Genomic DNA, 18962 nt, shown 5'->3' with positions numbered 1-18962 from the left:
CTTTCTGCCCTTCTTTCCAGCACTGACGTGTTATTATACCCCATATCTCCTGTTTAATGCCACCTTTCCAGAGAGGTCTACCCTAACATCCTTGTATAAAGATTTCTATGTTCCTCTTCCTGATTATTTTCATCACAGTAGTTAGCAGTATTGTTTGTTTATTAACTTGTTTATTACATGTTTCTTCTGCTATAATATAAATTTCCTTAAGGCAGAAACCTTAACTGATAGTTTTGCTAATGTAACTCCAGTACCTAAACAAAAATTGAAAATGGTAGTGGGTGAATTCTTGACAAATAAGGTGTACTCCAGAGGGTCCTTGGAACAATAAACCACAAAGTTATAGAACCATAATGGGTAGATGAGAAATTCAATGTAATAGCTTTAAACACAAATGGATACATTTAAAAGACAATGCATATTAATCAATTTGGGGAAAAAAATGATACTGAGAGCAAAAGAGTATGCTAAATACCAACAAAATAATGCTTTTTATAAAGCTGCAGTATATATATATATATATATATATATATATATATATATATAAACTGCACGAGGAAAGAGGAGAATGGAATGTTATTGTTTACTAGGTATTGAGCTCATTTTAGCAAGATGAAAAAGAATAGATAGATAGTGGTGATGGAAGCAAAATATTATAAATGTATTAAAACAACTGAATTGTATACTTAAAAATGGTTAAGACAGTACATTTTATGTTATATGTATTTAACCCGAATTTTTTTTTTTCTTTTGTATTTTTTTTCTGAAGCTGGAAACGGGGAGAGACAGTCAGACAGACTCCCGCATGCGCCCGACTGGGATCCACCCGGCACGCCCACCAGGGGCAACGCTCTGCCCACCAGGGGGCGATGCTCTGCCCCTCCGGGCGTTGCTCTGCCACGACCAGACCAGAGCCACTCTAGCGCCTGGGGCAGAGGCCAAGGAGCCATCCCCAGCGCCCGGGCCATCTTTGCTCCAATGGAGCCTTGGCTGCAGGAGGGGAAGAGAGAGACAGAGAGGAAGGGGGGGGGGTGGAGAAGCAAATGGGCGCTTCTCCTTATGTGCTCTGGCCGGAAATCGAACCCTGGTCCCCCGCGTGCCAGGCCGACGCTCTACCGCTGAGGCAACCGGCCAGGGCCTAACCCGAATTTTTTTTAAAAAACTACACAAAGATTTTGAGATTTTGCAAGGGTTGCTTGGGAATGGAATAGGCAATTATCTATTCAAAAGAGTTTTGTTAGACTATTGACTGAAGATAGACAAATGTTCAATAGTTGCTTTTTTTATTCATCCAGACAATCATTCATTCAATCCACCCAAATTAACAACCTAGTTTGTGTTTGAGATGAAAGTAAGGAGGAAAAGACATGGTACGTTCTCGCAAAATTCCTATGGGAGATACATATTTTTTAAGAAGTAAAAAAAAAAAAAGTGAAAATAATACATATATATGTACTTATAAAACAGAATTAGAATATACAATGAAAAAGAATGAAATTCAAATGATAACTAAAGCTATTTTTTGGGGTCATTTAAGACAATATTATTTCATGAGTTCATCAAAATATAATAGAGTCCACAGACCTTTTGACTCTATTTATCTAAATTGAGTTTTCAACTCAGTTATAATTCATTTTTTCTTTATACATACTTCATGATAAATCATCTTCTTTAACCAGATCATCAGCATTTCAATGAACCCCCTGAAATCATATAAAAGTGAAATTACATATAAAGTTTTATATGTATCACATATATTTGCATTTTTCTGTGGAAATGATAAATGGATTTAAGTCTATGACTCCAGAATTAAGAAGTTTAAGTTGGATAATTTTTTTTTTTTTTTTCATTTTTCTGAAGCTGGAAACAGGGAGAGACAGTCAGACAGACTCCCGCAAGCGCCCGACCGGGATCCACCCGGCACGCCCACCATGGGGCGACGCTCTGCCCACCAGGGGGCGATGCTCTGCCCATCCTGGGTGTCGCCATGTTGCGACCAGAGCCACTCTAGCGCCTGGGGCAGAGGCCACAGAGCCATCCCCAGCGCCCGGGGCCATCTTTGCTCCAATGGAGCCTTAGCTGCGGGATGGGAAGAGAGAGGCAGAGAGGAAAGCGCGGCGGAGGGGTGGAGAAGCAAATGGGCGCTTCTCCTGTGTGCCCTGGCCGGGAATCAAACCCGGGTCCTCCGCACGCTAGGCCGACGCTCTACCGCTGAGCCAACCAGCCAGGGCAAGTTGGATAATTTTTAAAAGTAATATTATCTCATTGCTGAAGGCAAAAATTAATCAATGAATAGATTTCATTTTGTTAATTCAAAAAGATAGCTTGTAGGTCAATATTAAAAATCTATTTTTTGTGTGTCATTATGTGAAACAAGAAATATGTTATTAAGAACAAGTAAACAAATATGTAGATTCTGTTCTAAAAATTCCTCTGATTTTTCTATATCTTAGCTCTAGAAATCATTAACTTAGTGAATAATGACACCAAGGATTCATTGATTTGTATAGTAGAGCAATTTTTCACTGATATATATTGATGCCTATTTCACAGCTCATTTCTCTACAGAAAGGCATATTTTGGACAATCTAGAGCTGCACTGCTTAACATGGTAGCTGCTACCTACATATGACAATTAATTGAGCACTTACAATTTGATGGACCCAAATTAAGATGTGCTGTAAGTGGAAATCAAACACCAGGTTTCAAAGACTTTGCTTGAAAAAAAAGTATGTAAAATATTACATCCATAATTTGAAATTGATTATATATTGAACTGATATTACTTTTTTGGTATACTAGGTTAAATTAAATGTATTTACTCTTTACTGCTATAAAAATTTAATTTATATCTGTGACTTTATTATATTTCTACTAGATAGCACTAATCTATAGCCTATCTTAAGAAGTAACCTCCTTTTCTCATCCTAAAATTATTTCCATTCTCCAGTTATTGCTAGAATCTATATTAAATAATTACTGAGGAATTACAATTACACTCTGGGATACTATGTTATATCTCTTCCCAATTTTAATCTTTCTTTTCTTCACCTAAGAGGATTTTATATCTTCTGTGAGAAGTCTTCCTAGGTCTACAGTCTGTACTGTCTGATGTTGTTTCTTTTCTTTAGTATATATAATTTGCTTTCCTTTATCTACTAAGAGGCCCACTTATTAATAGCATGCCTTCCAGGAAGAAATAACAGAAATAATCACAATTTTTTTTTAATTTATTTGAAGTGAGAAGTGGGGAGGCAGTCAGACAGTGCCCGAACCAGGATCCACCTGGCATGCCCACCAGGATTGATGCTCTGCCCATCTGGACCACTGCTCCTTTGCAGCTGGAGCCATTTCTAGCGCCTGAGGCAGAGGCCATGGAGCCATCCTCAGCACCCGGGCCAACTTTGTTCCAATGGAGCCTTGGCTGTGGGAGGGGAAGAGAGAGACAGAGAGGAAAGAGAGGGGGAGGGGTGGAGAAGCAGATGGATGCTTCTCCTGTGTGCCCTCACTGGGAATCGAACCTGGGACTTCCACATGACAGGTTGATGCTCTACCACTGAGAAAAAAATCATAATTTAATAAATAGTGATATTTACCTTTTTGAAAAGCTCATTCACTCTCACTTCCTCCTCTCGAAGTGATAACTGAAGGTTAGTAGAAAAATTAAGGAACCACACTTTACTAAAAACAGATACATCTGGACTTCTCCAATGGTTTTGCTAAAGTCCTTAAAAACTGAGTTACATTATTTCTATTACAGTGTCTTGATCCATGTCCCTTTCCCCAGAAACACACACACATGCACACACACACGCACACGCACACACACATACACACACATTATTGTTTGAAGTTTGCAGTCCACCAACCATTACCCTAACCCATATTATCACAGGTTGTCTCTAAATATAAAAAATATTTATCCTTCTGCCATAGACAAGTTTCTTTCCTATGCAAAGATAAAATTTTCACTTTTATAGTCTCTCTCATTATGATACGTTTATCTAAATGGAATTAATATAGTACCTACCACAGGCTTCCTTAGCTGATTGCTTACAAGTTTGTAAATGTTAATATTCAAGGACATTAAAACCAGAATGAAACAAATTAGATCCTTCCAAATAAGAAATATTTTAATGTGTGGTCCCATAAAATAAAATAAACATTCTAAAAAATGAAGTCTATAAACATCAGGAAGATGGATAAGTTGACACCTCATTCTGCATATCTCTGTTTAATAATATTATATTTCATTTCCCGCTCTAAGAAAACAGCCATTACCCAAAGCAGTCACTCGTAAACAGGCCTTGTGAACAGATTGCTTCCTTGCTGGTGGTATGATAATTGAAATAAGTTTTCCAGTCTTTTATGAGAAAATACCAGATGTATAAAATACCTATTAATCAACTCACACTCTTTTACAAACATAAGTTTCAGAACTGATGGCTATTAAAGAATAGATTCTGCATGAAAAAGAGAATTGTGAGAAATACCAAAGAATTAGCTAAGTGACCCGTCTGTGGGCTCTTTCTGAGTTTCTGTTGATTGCAGGATACGGCAGCATGATTATTGCACCCTTGTGGCCAGACTTAAAAGCATCATACCCAGTATTTCTTCACTGGTTATCCTACAGAAAGGAGAACAGAGGAAAGAAAAGTGATTGTCATTGAGTACATGAAACACGTAGTCTGCCATCCAGTTTCGCCTATGATAGTGTACTCTATTCATGGATGTTTCAAAAAAATTGGCATTTGCCCACCAACTTTTAAAGCTGTAATATCACAGTCAGCACTTCACAATGCCATTAAATCAAGTCGTTCCAAGTTTCAGCAATAACATCTTTGTACCATACCCCATTTGATCCGTTCAAATACAAATAAGGAAACAATAAAAATTGAAGAAAGAATAAAGGTCATGGGAAGGATGACAGGGGAGCTAGCCTAAAAGAAACATTAACACGACATGAGTTTTCCCTGAAGTACTATTGTATATTTTGGCATTTTTAGCCGAAACTCTCCTGAACTGCTTTCTCCCTCATGCAAGAGATAAAAGGAGTTGAATTCCTAGAGGAAGAAATCAGTAATTTTAGAAAACATTATATTTTCTTTTTCTGTTTGAATTATGCCTTTCAGTATATTCCATTTTCAGTAGTCTCTAGAGCCACGATCACTTGCCTCACTCTGATGTTCTTAATGTTTCCATATTTCATGTTCAGGGCTTTAGTTGATGGGGTCTGCTTTTATACAATCCAGTGTTCTGGATTAAATTGCTGGTTTCTTTTACCCTTTTTCACTTTTGAAAGTCAAGAGGCAGATGATTTTATCTACCCACTTAATTTGCATGTATAGAATTTATGTGAAATATATTTTACAATGTCATCTCAAGCTCAGAAAATAGTTTCTCTCATAGACTTCTCTTTTAGTATTCCTTCTATTCTCTGTTCAAATCTGAATATTTAGGGAAAATACCAGGGACCATTTATGAGTCCTGCTTTTCAAGTCACTAAGGCATGGTGTAGCCAAAGCTACAGTTTGGTGATAATTCTCCTTAAACTCTTCTCACATCTTAAGTCTTCTCACATTCTTAAGTCGATATTTCCTAGAGACTGAGTGATCTTTGTCCTCTTCTGGGACATTCTGCCCTATCTCAATCCCCCAGAAATCGATTTGCTAGTCAGTATATAGTTCTTCAAACACTTTTTCTCCACTTTACCAGACCTAAATTTACTTTTAGTGGGTGGTTATTGGTGATAATCGCCAGGAGTTTAGACCTTGATTTAAAGAGGAAGGCTCCAATAGCAAATCCATGAAGTTCCCCAAAGGCTAAAACTGGATTACTATTCTAAGGACTTTAGAGTTTTTGAGTTGTTCATTGAGATACTCAAGGTCAGGTGAACTTTTTCAACTTGATCAGGTAAAGGTTCACCTATTTTAGGTTCACCTGAAAAGGCAATCCAATGTCTCTACTTTAACTTACAGTTTTCTGTGGCTTTATATTTATACATGCAGATACATTCATTGAGTCAAGGAGGGGAAAATGGGTATATCATAATAGCAAAGGATCTCCAAAAAATGGCCTGTTAAGCTCATGTCTAAATTGCCTTCCAAACGAATTGAATAGCTCTCTCTTCTATATTTGCATGTATCAGTTGTTCTTCTCTGCTATGTCAAATTGAATTGCCTCTGTGGATCTTTCTGCTCCTCACATAGTTTCTTTATAATAGAAAGAACCTTGGCTATGAACTTTTTGTCTCACAGCCCATGTTCTAGTCCCAAATCTGACACTCGTTGGTTGAAAATTTTTTTGCCAAGTCATGTTCATCTCCCTAATCCTTTGGTGTTGGAAGAGGCTTTTAAAAATCTCTTGTGGGTAGGAGAAAGGACTATATAGTTTGATAAATTCTTTCTCTCTCTACCAGATGATTCTAATGTTCTTGTCTAAGGAATTTGTGTCCTTCTTACCCAATCCCAAGAACTGAATTAATAAAAATTACTCACTTATTGAAATAATATGATATGTTTTTATTAAAGCCCTTGAGAATCACTGGTACAATGTACAAGGTCTATAAACTTTCTGGAAAATAGTATCTTTCTTTTTTTTACAGAGACAGAGAGAGAGTCAGAGAGAGGGATAGATAGGGACAGACAGGAATGGAGAGAGATGAGAAGCATCAATTATTAGTTTTTCGCTGCAACACCTTAGTGGTTAATTGAATGCTTTCTCATATGTTCCTTGACCATGGGACTAGAGCAGACCGAGTAACCCCTTGCTCGAGCCAGCAACCTTGGGTCCAAGCTAGTGAGCTTTGCTCAAACAAGGTAAGCCCATGCTCAAGCTGGTGACCTCGGGGTCTTGAACCTGGGTTCTCCGCATCCCAGTCTGATGCTCTATCCACTGTGTCACCTCCTGGTCAGGCTGGAAAATAGAATCTTTTGAAAATGTATATATCTATACATATATATATAAATATATGTATGTATATATCTATACATATATATAAAAATATGTATGTATATATCTATAGTAAACTTTATCTCCAGAAAAATTCATTTACACACAAAATATTAAAAACATTTTTAAAAGTTCACAGATAGTTGACATCCCCTCCTAAGAGTCTGACCTTATAGTGATCTATTACAATATACTTGGTTGAAGACTATACTTTCAGGGATCATTTCTATAGTTTGTTACTAGAGAAGTTTCTCTGATTGTGTAGAGTACCCAAAACCACGAGGAGGAGTTGCAGTGTTCTCTCCTGAACGTGAAGCCGGCTCTTGGTGTTGCTTGTGCAACTGTGTTTTATCATTGATGATCATTCTTCTCTTCCTTTGGGAGAGTAAGAGGGAGAGAACCCAGTCTGAGTGGTAAAAAAAAAAACTAAAAAAAAAAGAAAAGAAAACAATATACTTGGTTGAAAAGGCTTCTGTATGACATGAACCCATTACTGAAAGCAATAGTTCTTATTGTCATTCCACCACTATACAGGTAAAAAGGAGAGTTAGAAAACCTCCCAGCCCTGGCCGGTTGGCTCAGCGGTAGAGCGTCGGCCTAGCGTGCGGAGGACCCGGGTTCGATTCCCGGCCAGGGCACATAGGAGAAGCGCCCATTTGCTTCTCCACCCCTCCGCCGCGCTTTCCTCTCTGTCTCTCTCTTCCCCTCCCACAGCCAAGGCTCCATTGGAGCAAAGATGGCCCGGGCGCTGGGGATGGCTCTGTGGCCTCTGCCCCAGGCGCTAGAGTGGCTCTGGTCGCAACATGGCGACCCCCAGGATGGTCGCAACATGGCGACGCCCAGGATGGGCAGAGCATCGCCCCCTGGTGGGCAGAGCGTCGCCCCATGGTGGGCGTGCCGGGTGGATCCCGGTCAGGCGCATGCGGGAGTCTGTCTGACTGTCTCTCCCTGTTTCCAGCTTCAGAAAAATGCAAAAAAAAAAAAAAAAAAAAGAAAACCTCCCAAAACTATACTTATTCACTATAAAAATGCTTAAATTATTATGCTTTTCAGTATAATTCTGATCTCTTAATGCTTCTCCAATATAAACTATTGTTACCAATTCTAAAATGTGACATCACTGCAGCCTAAGGCTTAACAGCTTTTGTAAAAACTGGTATCCTCAACTGCTGCTATTTGTCTTTTATTTTTTATAGAAGGCTGCAATGAATTAAATGAAAACCTAACCAGAACAGCAATACAGATTACTAACCATAATAGTCAGCTTCAAATGTGTATCCTGGGGTTTAGGATGATGTCATAAACTACTACTGCAAATTTAATAGTATTGTTGCCTGGAAGCTAAGCTATTATAGTATGTTTAATTTCACTAAGATGTAAATTACATGCTTCAGCCTAGTGCAGTATTGGCTACTGTCACTTTCAGTTCTTATTTTTGCAGCTCTCAAGCATTGTAATGTTTATGGCTGTTTTGTTTATCTAGAAGCCTGATGCAGCTATCATTTAAAAAATATATATATATATATATGCATATATATGTGTGTGCATATGTAATATAAAATAATATGTATATTGGTTTATCTCATGCTTTTTCAATTTTTTAATTTCCCACTGTGGCTGAAAGCCAAAATTATTCTGAGTAAGAGTAAGTGCTCCTGTCTAGCACTACACACACACACACACACACACACTCACACACACACACACACTCACACACACACACACTCACACACACACACACACTCACACACACACACACACACACACACACAGAGTTTTCTTTATATCAAAAAATAAGTTCAGAAAAAGTTATCTTAAGACCACATGTCCTTAATGCCCTGCCCATTTGGGTAGAGTTGACATTTTCTTTGCCCTGGCACAGAGATTTTAAAATATAATGTATAAAAATTTGGACTTCTTTTTAGCTTTACATCATTCTTCACATTAAGAAGAAAAAGGTTTAATGATTAAGAGCTTAGACTTGGAAAATGAAAACCAAATCTTCCATGCCTGAATTATATCTCATACAGTTTATGGAATCACCATATCCTCAATATGTAAAATAGAAATAAACTATATGCCACCTGTAATTTACTGGTCATATAAAGCAACTTTCCTTCCTTTCTCTTTTTTTCTTCTCTTCATAGAGATCTTAATAGCACTGGGTATCTTGACAAAGTCACTTAACTCATCCAGAATTTTGTTTTCAATCCATCAAAAAGGATTTTATTAAATCATCTTCAGTTGTTCTTTCATTATGACAACATATGGTTTCTCAACTGAGATAGTAATATATTTTGCATTAGACATTTTGTAAATCAAATATATTACCAAGTAAAAGAGAAAGAGAGAGAGAGGGAGTGAGAAAGAGAGAGAGAAAGAGAGATTGAAGAATGCATTGTTATCTTGGAGAGTTGGGGCATAAGCTAGGACAGTGGTCAGCAAACTCATTAGTCAACAGAGCCAAATATCAACAGTGCAACAGTTGAAATTTCTTTTGAGAGCCAAATGTTTTAAACTTAAACTATAAAAGTAGAATCAGTTCTTATCAAGGTAGCGCCCTCACATGGTATTTTGGTATTTTGTGGAAGATCCACACTCAAGGGGCCATAGAGCCGCATGTGGCTCGCAAGCCGCAGTTTGCCGACCAGGGAGCTAGGGTAAGAAGCTTGTTTGTTCTGGGGATTATAAATAAAACAGCTTGGTCCTGAAAGGAAAAGTCTCACTGTATGAAAAAGTCACAAAAGTTAGACAAAAAGGATTTGGGGATTTATTCTATAAATGGAGAGGCAGCTATGGCCTTCTCTAGACAAAGAAGAGACAAGAACATTGTCCATTTTCACATAGGGAATGGCAATTTGATGGTGTCAATTTATCCATCTTTGGGATTCTTATCATTGATCAGGGTATTGTTATTTCTCCCATTGGGTTTTATAATAGAAAGAACCTTGACTAGGAGACAAGAAATTTGGTTCTACTCCCAGATCTGTCATTCACTGGTTGAAACATTTTGGCAGGTCATTTTCAAGTGAGCTCTTGAGAAAAATGAGAAATTTTTACTAGGTCAATGTTTAGTATTGGATTAAAGGATCATGAAACAAAAACATCAGAATCATCTACTGGAGGAGAAGAGAAAACAGAAAAACGAAAATGAAAAAAGGTAAGAGCCCAAATACATATGGTATCCAAGAGATGGAAAAGGGAAGAATGGTGATAAGGTAAGTCAGAGGAGGGACACAGTGATTTGGATATATTCAATATTTTGAGAGTTCCTCAGTAGCATTTGTTCAACCACAGCAACTGAATGCCTTAAGATATTTCCTCTATACTTTCAAAGGCCAGCCAAGAAGAAAGTTAGATTTTAGTCTTGGCTTTGTCATTCATTTTCAGAGTAACTCAACATAAATTGCCTGTCTTCTCTTGATCCATTTTTTTTTCCTCATTGTCAAACAATGAAGATGTTAATTGGGTAAAGTTTGAGATTTCTTCTTAAAGTTCAAGAAAGTTGTGCTTTTGCCCTTGGGGAGACTTTGCACCTGGCCAGAACCACTTCAAGGCTTTTCAATCCAAAGACAGAAAGAGCAAAGCACATCTTCCTTGAACCTTGCCAAGATACAAAGATCTTTAAAGCAGAGGTTTGACCATCTCTATCTGATTCACGGAGTCAAACAACAAGTTCAAAACAATAAACAAGGTTTGGGTAAGAAAAATGTGCTGTGTTAGGTTTTTTAACTAAAGATCATTAATAGGAAGCTGAAATATTTTTGAGAAACAATTTTGCTTTCTGCCTGTAAGGCTGATGGCCATGGCCATGCAGGTTCACATTGGATTCAGGCAAATGGTAAAGGAACTGTGGAGCTGGAGGATGGTGGGCCATATTATTTATTAGAGCCTCGCAATGGTGGACAAGCAAGCAGGCAGGGAAAACCACTTCCCTCTCTCTCTCTCTCAGGACTCACAAGCTAAACAGGCTGGGGAAAACCCTTTCAAGGCAAACAATGGCCCGTCCCAACGTTGGCAGGCAATCGACAATTTGCAATCTGCCTCCCTGAGGGCAAGCACCCTCAGCCCTACATAGACTGTACACACATGGCACTGCCCCGTGCTCATGCGCCCATTAGGCAAAGTGCAAGCCAGCAAAGCTAACACACTGATTTGCCCAACACAACCCAAACCAATGATTTATTATGGAATAAATGTGTATATCTCATTATTCTTATGTTTAACATCTTTAAATATTTATTTAACAAATATTTGAAAGAAATATTACATATGCCAGGACTTGTTCTAGGTACTGGGATACAATAGTGAACAAAATGGACAAAATTCTGGCCCCTATAGCAATTTTTAAATAGTGGACAATTAGATTACATTTTATAGTCAGCCATTATATTTATCCTATTACAAAACTTTAACTTGGTGCTAGATTCTCATATTTTACAATATTTGTGTGAATAAAGTCCTTTGAGCTAATTATTCTTACCTTCTCTTATAAATCCAGCAGTGTGATCCAACCATTATAGTTACATGATTGTTTTTAGGACAGAGAGATAGTTGTTAAATGTTATGCACATTCTATTCATTAGAATCACATTGAGGGTTTCCAATATCAGTGAAATGGTTTCCTAAAACTATCTTGAAACATTGGTCATTAAATACAAATCTTAATCCTTTGGATATACAAAGGTATTTTTATTATTCATACCTCTCCTCAGTTGAGCTATAAGTAGGAGAAAAAAATGAATATTTTCTGGTCAACTTAAAAAGAAAATACTTTTTTAAAAATATGATTAATACAGACTAAGTCAGTTCTTGGGATAAGGGGATATAAATTAACATTAATGAGAACTAAATTTAAATAAAGTCATTATAATCAAAGCAAACATAGTTTTATTCTTTTTGTACACCTAAAAACTAATTAATGCTCTAGTGTCCTTGAAGTGCAGACATTCATTGTTTTTCTTTTGTATATGTTTGCAGACAGCAAAGCCTAGTCTATATTTGACTGGAGCTTGATTTACTAGTGCAGTTGCATTATTTAACTGACTTACAGGAAAGCTCGTCGTTCTCACAGAAGCATCAGAAAGAGATCTCTGTCAGAATTTTACAACACATTTTTTTAAGTAATGAATATTGTCGAGTAGATATAAAACCACAGTAAATCAGAAATTTTCTAACAACAGCCATGTAAAAAAGTGTGGAACTTTTATACTCAGGAGTATCTGGTTGCTTGAGAGTCGCCAATTGGAGGAATTCAAATCCAAAAATTGTATATATGAACAAAGGATGAAAGGATTAAGAGTGTTCAGGGTTTTACAAGACTGTTATTTAAAAAAAAAAAGAGTGAATTATTTTCAAATGTTTCTATGTCTCTTCCACTGAAATGTAGCCAACAAGAAACATGTGCTTATGTCTCTTAAATCACTTCAAAGGCTTCCAGATGTTCATCATGAATATTAGTGAAACTGACTCCAAAATCCTCTTCATCTCTGGGATTTTTTCCTTTCACTATTCAGAAACATACTATACAAACTGACACATAATTTATGGCAGTAACAAAAGAGAATCTTCCATTAGGGCCATAACTACATGTTAAAAAACATATCTATCTACAAGTAATACAGTTAATTATGAATAAAACTATAACTCTTCCTTAGGTAGCTAACCAAAAACACAACAACAACAACAAAAAGAAATAAAAATGTCTCACTGAAAAAAATTTATTTCTAGAATCAGTCTCAAATGTAGCCTAAAACATACTCAGATAACGTAACTACAGAGACATAATAAAAATAGAAAAAAAAAATGAAAATACACAGATTTACTTTATCCAAAAAGTTTTGTTTCTTTTTCTTACAGAAGTCCTAAAGAAAGGCTGAATGGTGGTCCACCCCACCCACCATCACCAAAAAAATAAAATAACATAAAATAAAATATGCCCATCATAATCTCTGGAACCTACAATTATTACCTAGTTTTGAAAAAGGATATTTTCAGATATTATTAAAGATCGTGAGACAAAAAAATGATCCTGGACTATTCAGAAGAGCCCCCAAATCAATGACAAGTGTCATTATAAAAAACACACAAAGGAAAAGGCCATGTGGAGACAGAAGCAGAGATTGGAGTCATGTGGCCATAGACCACTGAAAGCTAGAAAAAGTACAGACCAAACTCTCCCCTAATGCCTTTGTCAGGAGTGTGGTTCTGCTGACACCTTGATTTTGACTTCTGACCTCCAGAACTGTGAAATAATAAATGACTATTGTTGTAAGGCACCGAATTTGTGATGATGGGTTACAGGAGTCCTGGGAAACAAATGCAGCCTTGCTTCAAACAATTACCGAAGCTCGACAAGAGGAGGATCATTCACCGCAGCAGAGTACTATCAAAATCTCAAATTTTCATTGAAAATCATTCAAATTAGTCCTTATGCTTTGGCATAAGTCAGAACTCCAACAGACTCTAAACCCAAATGAAATTTCAATTACTCAAATTGAAACTATTTGAGGGGTTTATTGAACGAAAGAAAGAAAGAAGAGTACTGTGGGGAAGCAGCTGTGCTAGGCTTGTTCGCTGGTTTATGCGCTGCAAGCACTTTGCCTGATTGGTGCACGAGCACGTGGCTGCACCACGTTTGTGTGGCCTATGTAAGGCTATGGGGTGGTGGCACTCAGGGGGATTGCGGATGGTGGATTGCTTGCCCACCACTGTGAGGGACCATTTTGCTGTTTCTTTGCCCTAGAGGCGGTTTCCCCTGCCTGTGTGCTTGTCTGCTGTTGTGAGGCTTTATTAAATGGAATGGCCCAATGTTTTGGGGCTCCGCAATTTCTCTACCGTCTGCCCGAATCCAACGTGGATCTGCCTGGCCTCGGCCACCAGCATTACAGGTATGTACTTACATATTTTCAAAAACACATGCAGTTGAACTAAAAAATATGATTTAATAAAATAATGAAATGCTGACTCAGTTGTAACAAATTTTAATGAGTAATTATGTATTAATAAATAGAATAACATCTTATCAGTAATTCCTAGACTCAGTGCCAGTCACTTAGAACTTTAAAAATGTCAAGTAATAAAGACTTCTATTCTTATCAATGAATAAGTTTATATTAAAAGCCTATAGAAGTAACACTTTAAATCCTTAGGGGGAAAATCATCTGGCATGACCCAGGCTGTCTAAAAATATTTACTCTGGGAGGATGCGCCCTGAATATCAAGATATCAGTATTTACTTCTAATATTAAGATAATAAATTCTGGGCTGTTGCTGCTAGACATTCTCAAATCTCTGTCTTACTGTGGAAATCTCACAATAGTTCCTTTTTAGAAATTTTATAGTTGCTGTACTTCTTTTCTGTCTCAAAAATCCAATTTTTCTCGATAAACATCTTTTGCCAATATTCTCCTTTTTGTTTAATGTTCTTATATTTGTTTTCTAAATGATTTCAGATTGATGTCATTTTTCTTTATAAAAGAGAGAGTTCCCTAAGAGAAATGATGCATCATACAATATTCTAGAGTCCAAATTTAGAGGCAAGCAAAGACTTCCATGGCAAACAACTTCCAGGATAAAAAAAATTAAAAAATTAGCTACAATAAGGGTGAAAAACATTCTTTAACTTGTGTAGGCAAAGGGCAGGTTTGATTGGGTTTTTGTGACAGCCTTCTGAGTAGAACTTTGTGTTTCATTGGGAAATAAAAGACAGGAAAAAAAATGGCACCAAGTTGGCCCATGGCATGGCTGAGACTGTAGCAGTATGTTGATCTGACTGATATTCCAAAGACATTAGAGTATTTCTAGAAAAGCTGCCTCTCAGACTGCTTATTTATTTAAACATTGTATTGAAAATTACTTTATGAGCATTTGGAATGCATAAAGTACATCATTATGCTATTTATTGAGGATATAGGTAAAAAAAAACCAAAAAAACACACTTCTGACTTCAAAGACTCTCAGCCTGGGTGGAGAGCAAGAAGAAAAATAAACATAGTAATATAGCCTGACAAAAATCAATAACAGCAGACTGTATAAGATACGGTATATGCCCAAAGCAAAATGCATTCAACTATAGTTCAATTCATAGAGAAACAAATCCTTGAACTGGTTCTAAAAAGTTAACAAGTAGCAGTTTTCAAAATGAAAGAAGAGAAGGAATTACAAATAGTAGGAACAGCATTTGCAAATGCATATGAAACTTGCTAGCAAGTAGCTGATCATGCCTGGAGATGTGTGACTGCGACAATGATAGAAGGGCCGACAGTGCTGGAAAAGTAGGCAGAAGTCATGTCAAAAGAATTTGGTATCCTGGGAATTTGAACCTCATCCTGTTGGTAACAGGGAGCCACCAGAGGCCCTTTTACATGCTGCTTGATTCATGTGCTTGATTCAGGAAGCCTTTGCAGCGATGCTGAGGAGGGCTTCCTGATGTGGATTGAAAAGGAATCACAATTTTGTAACCTATGATCGACAATACACACCCTGGATTTTTATATCTCCCTGATATAGTGCCCTGCATATTAGCCCCAACCCCAAATCTGGCCTTTAGTTTTTCTGATTCTACATTTTGATTTCTCTTTCAAACACAAATAGTAAAAAGAAGTCTTTGGACATGGTGAGGAAATAGAGAAGATCAATTTCAAGTAAAAGTAATCTTTTAAATGGGTTCATACTTCGTGACCAAGAAGATTGATCTCTTTTGTACTTGGTTGAGTTTGTATCCATATGTGATCCAACAATAAATATCAGTGATTTAAATAAATAGATAGGTCATAGACTTTTTTATAAGCCTTCAGCAATAAGAATTTGCATTTATTTTATAGGCAATGATATATTTATTGTTGTTGTTACTATTTTTCTTTTGGTTTTGCTGTTTTAAAAGTTTTTATTTCCCTAAATGATAAAATTCCCAAAAGATCAAGAGCTCCTGAGTCAATTGAAGCAACCAGGCATAATTTTCCAACATTCAAATGCAAATCATATGACCAGTTTAGCTCATATTAGAAAGACTTTAAATAAACTCAAGGAAAATGAAAATTGTGTCTTCACCTGCTGTTTAAGGAGACACGGGGTCATAAATGTTAACCTTTGGTCCGTAGGGGGTATTTGTTAAAATCTGGAGAGTTGAGAAACATGGTAATGGTAGAGTGTTAGCATTCCTCATCTGACCTAATTATAACAGCTTGTGGTCAAACTGCCTGAGTTATACCCTCTGAGAGATTTACTGTGCTAAATAAAGTTGGACAGGTATTAGTATTTACATGCAAACAAATCAAGAAACACCTCACAGGTGAGGTGTTCTTGCTCTGGGGTCAGCAAGCTTTATTAGTACATGACGGGTGAAAACAATCCTTCAGAAAAGAGAAAAATATGAAATCACATGTGCACTTGCTTGTGGCCAGTGCCCTAGAGCTTTCTGCAATTGTAAGGATGTCAACTCAGCATTGTGACCATGGATTCAAGAATTTGTTTACACAGATGTTAACAGTGTGCTTGGGATTTCTTCTGAGAGAAGGCAAGCTGCAAGGCAAAATATTGATCATGATAGAAAAGATGTCCCCTAACTGAACTGTAATTATTCAAATAATAGTTAATTTAAAGTGAATCCAAAATATTTGGAGGTTTTTTCCCTCAAAGAGGCTTTTCCACCCAATTTCTTCCTATTTGCCTATTCACTTTCATAAAACATGTTTTAAATTCAAAAGAACTATAATTCAATTACCCGAAACTATTGAACGTTAAGAGAGCACTTGATCTTTTCCTTTGAGGCTGCAGTTTTTCTTTCATTTTAAGAAGGTCTATATAAGGTATGGAGATTCAACCCCTTCAAACAAAATAGCCAACAAAGGTCTATTTGAAGCTGCCTTTTCTGGGACAAAGACAGTGACAGGAGTCCACTATGAATATTTCCTCTATGAAAAATACAGAATTGAAACTTTAAAAGTTGATTCTAAATGTTTAAATCAAGTTTGACAGTATAAGGGAGAGAAAAAGACAAAGATAGAAAGAGAGAAGGAGAGAGAGAGAGTGAGATGTAGATCAAGGCACAGAGAGACAAGGAAAGAGAAAGAATGCAAATAAGTTTATGAAGGATAATACACTGACCTTTTTTTCCCCCCTGGACAATATTTTTTCAAAATTGAATTGGTTGTCAACATTTGGAAGTCAGGAGACTTATCCAGAGAAACCTTGTTTTTAGGCTCCCAACATCTGATAACACAGAACCTAGTTTTGTGACACAGTTGGCCAGTCATGCTGAGTGCTTGATAATACTTGGCTTTCTCTCCAGTTAGCCCACCCCCTCCTGAGCTACTTTAGTGGTGTTTGCCTGCATGGTCCCTACAGAGATTTGCATTTGTGATAAGTGATGATTACATGACGTGACTTCTCTTCCCTTAGCCATAGCATGCATGCGTCATGGTACACAGGACTATTTTATACTGAATTTATACACAACCTCCGGATCTTTCTTAACACAGAGGACCAGATAGCCACTAATAATCAGAGATTTTTATAAGAAAAACTCTACTTCATATCCCTTTTGTAGGACAAAAATAAAATATTAGTAGCATTGGCCATCAAATGGCTGTTAACTATTATGTGTTTTTCTCATTGCTTACTATCTGTTTATCTGTGGCCAACATTAGAAAAATTACAAGCAACTTGTAACATCATTATTAAAAAGATCAATTAAAATGTTATGAAATGCTACTTTAATTCCTTTATTTACTCAACACATTCATTCCTCTATTTATTCAACACATTTATTTAACATATTTACTTAATATCTACTGTGTACTTACAGTATATTGCAAGAGATATAAAAGGAAGAAAGAAGAAAAATTCTACCCTCCAAACTACCTTTAATAGGAGATCAAAAGTAGATAATGTAAATAACTGTAAACCAAACTTCAAAAGTAATAGGTGAGATAACAGAGATGAAAATAAAATACATGGAAATGGTCTAATTCAACATGACCATATAGAGTTAGAGCAAAGGCATTTTAGGCAAAAAAATTAGGAGCTGAATATAGAAGGAAATAAAAATCATTTTGGTTGATCTAACTATATTGTTAATAAGTATATAAAAGTCCACAAAGGGAATTTTGAAAACACAAAATTTAACAAGTGAAAAATGCAATTTATTGGCTAGTGTTATCTATGTTACAATATTTGCAAAGAAAAGGAAAATTGTATTATGAAACTGCCAGAAAAAACCATTGTAAAATAACATGATGTGCAGGGAGGCGGACCTGACTTGGCGGGATGAACACACAATACAATATACAGATGATGCATTATACCATTGTACACCTGAAACCTATATAATTTTATTAACAATTATCACCCCAATAAATGAAGTAAAAATATCTTAAAAAGCAAAATGTTTTCTATTGTGCCATATAATAATTTTGCAATTGATAGAAACTTTTAATTGTAGGCTTTCTTATGATGAAATGGTTAAACTTTTAAAAAATTGAACTAGATTTCTATATTAGCTAATTGAATATTGCTAGCTTGAATGAAAATGTTTGTAATGACCTGGCTGGTTGGCTCAGTGGTAGAGCGTCGGCCTAGTGTGCAGGAGTCCTGGGTTCGATTCCCTGCCAGGGCACACAGGAGAGGCGCCCATCTGCTTCTCCACCCCTCCCCCTCTCCTTCCTCTCTGTCTCTCTCTTCCCCTCCCGCAGCGAGGCTCCATTGGAGCAAAGATGGCCCGGGCGCTGGGGATGGCTCCTTGGCCTCTGCGGCAGAGTGGCTCTGGTCGCGACAGAGCGACGCCCCGGAGGGGCAGAGCATCGCCCCCTGGTGGGCAGAGCGTTGCCCCCTAGTGGGCATGCCGGATGGATCCCGGTCGGGCGCATGCGGGAGTCTGTCCAACTGTCTATCCCCGTTTCCAGCTTCAGAAAAATACAAAAAAAAAAAAAAAAGTTTGTAATGATGGTAGAGAGCAGAAGATTCATAGTTCTCTATTACTTGAGTATTCTAATACTTAAGAGTTCTTATTG

The 18962-nt window shown here is 37.0% G+C and overlaps 1 protein-coding gene and 1 non-coding gene across 5 annotated transcripts in view; both read left to right on the top strand.

The window, feature by feature from the left end:
- The window catches only part of PTPRD (protein tyrosine phosphatase receptor type D), a 2510439-nt gene that overhangs the window by 1485204 nt on the left and 1006273 nt on the right, over positions 1-18962 (top strand). The window lies entirely within an intron of this gene.
- Positions 7153-7366, top strand: LOC136327751 (small nucleolar RNA U3). Its single transcript, XR_010729873.1, has one exon. It is a non-coding gene; the product is annotated as a small nucleolar RNA U3 (small nucleolar RNA).

The sequence above is a fragment of the Saccopteryx bilineata genome, chromosome 2 (assembly GCF_036850765.1).
Source record: "Saccopteryx bilineata isolate mSacBil1 chromosome 2, mSacBil1_pri_phased_curated, whole genome shotgun sequence".
NCBI lineage: Eukaryota > Metazoa > Chordata > Mammalia > Chiroptera > Emballonuridae > Saccopteryx > Saccopteryx bilineata.
This window is presented reverse-complemented; position numbering and strand designations above follow the sequence as displayed.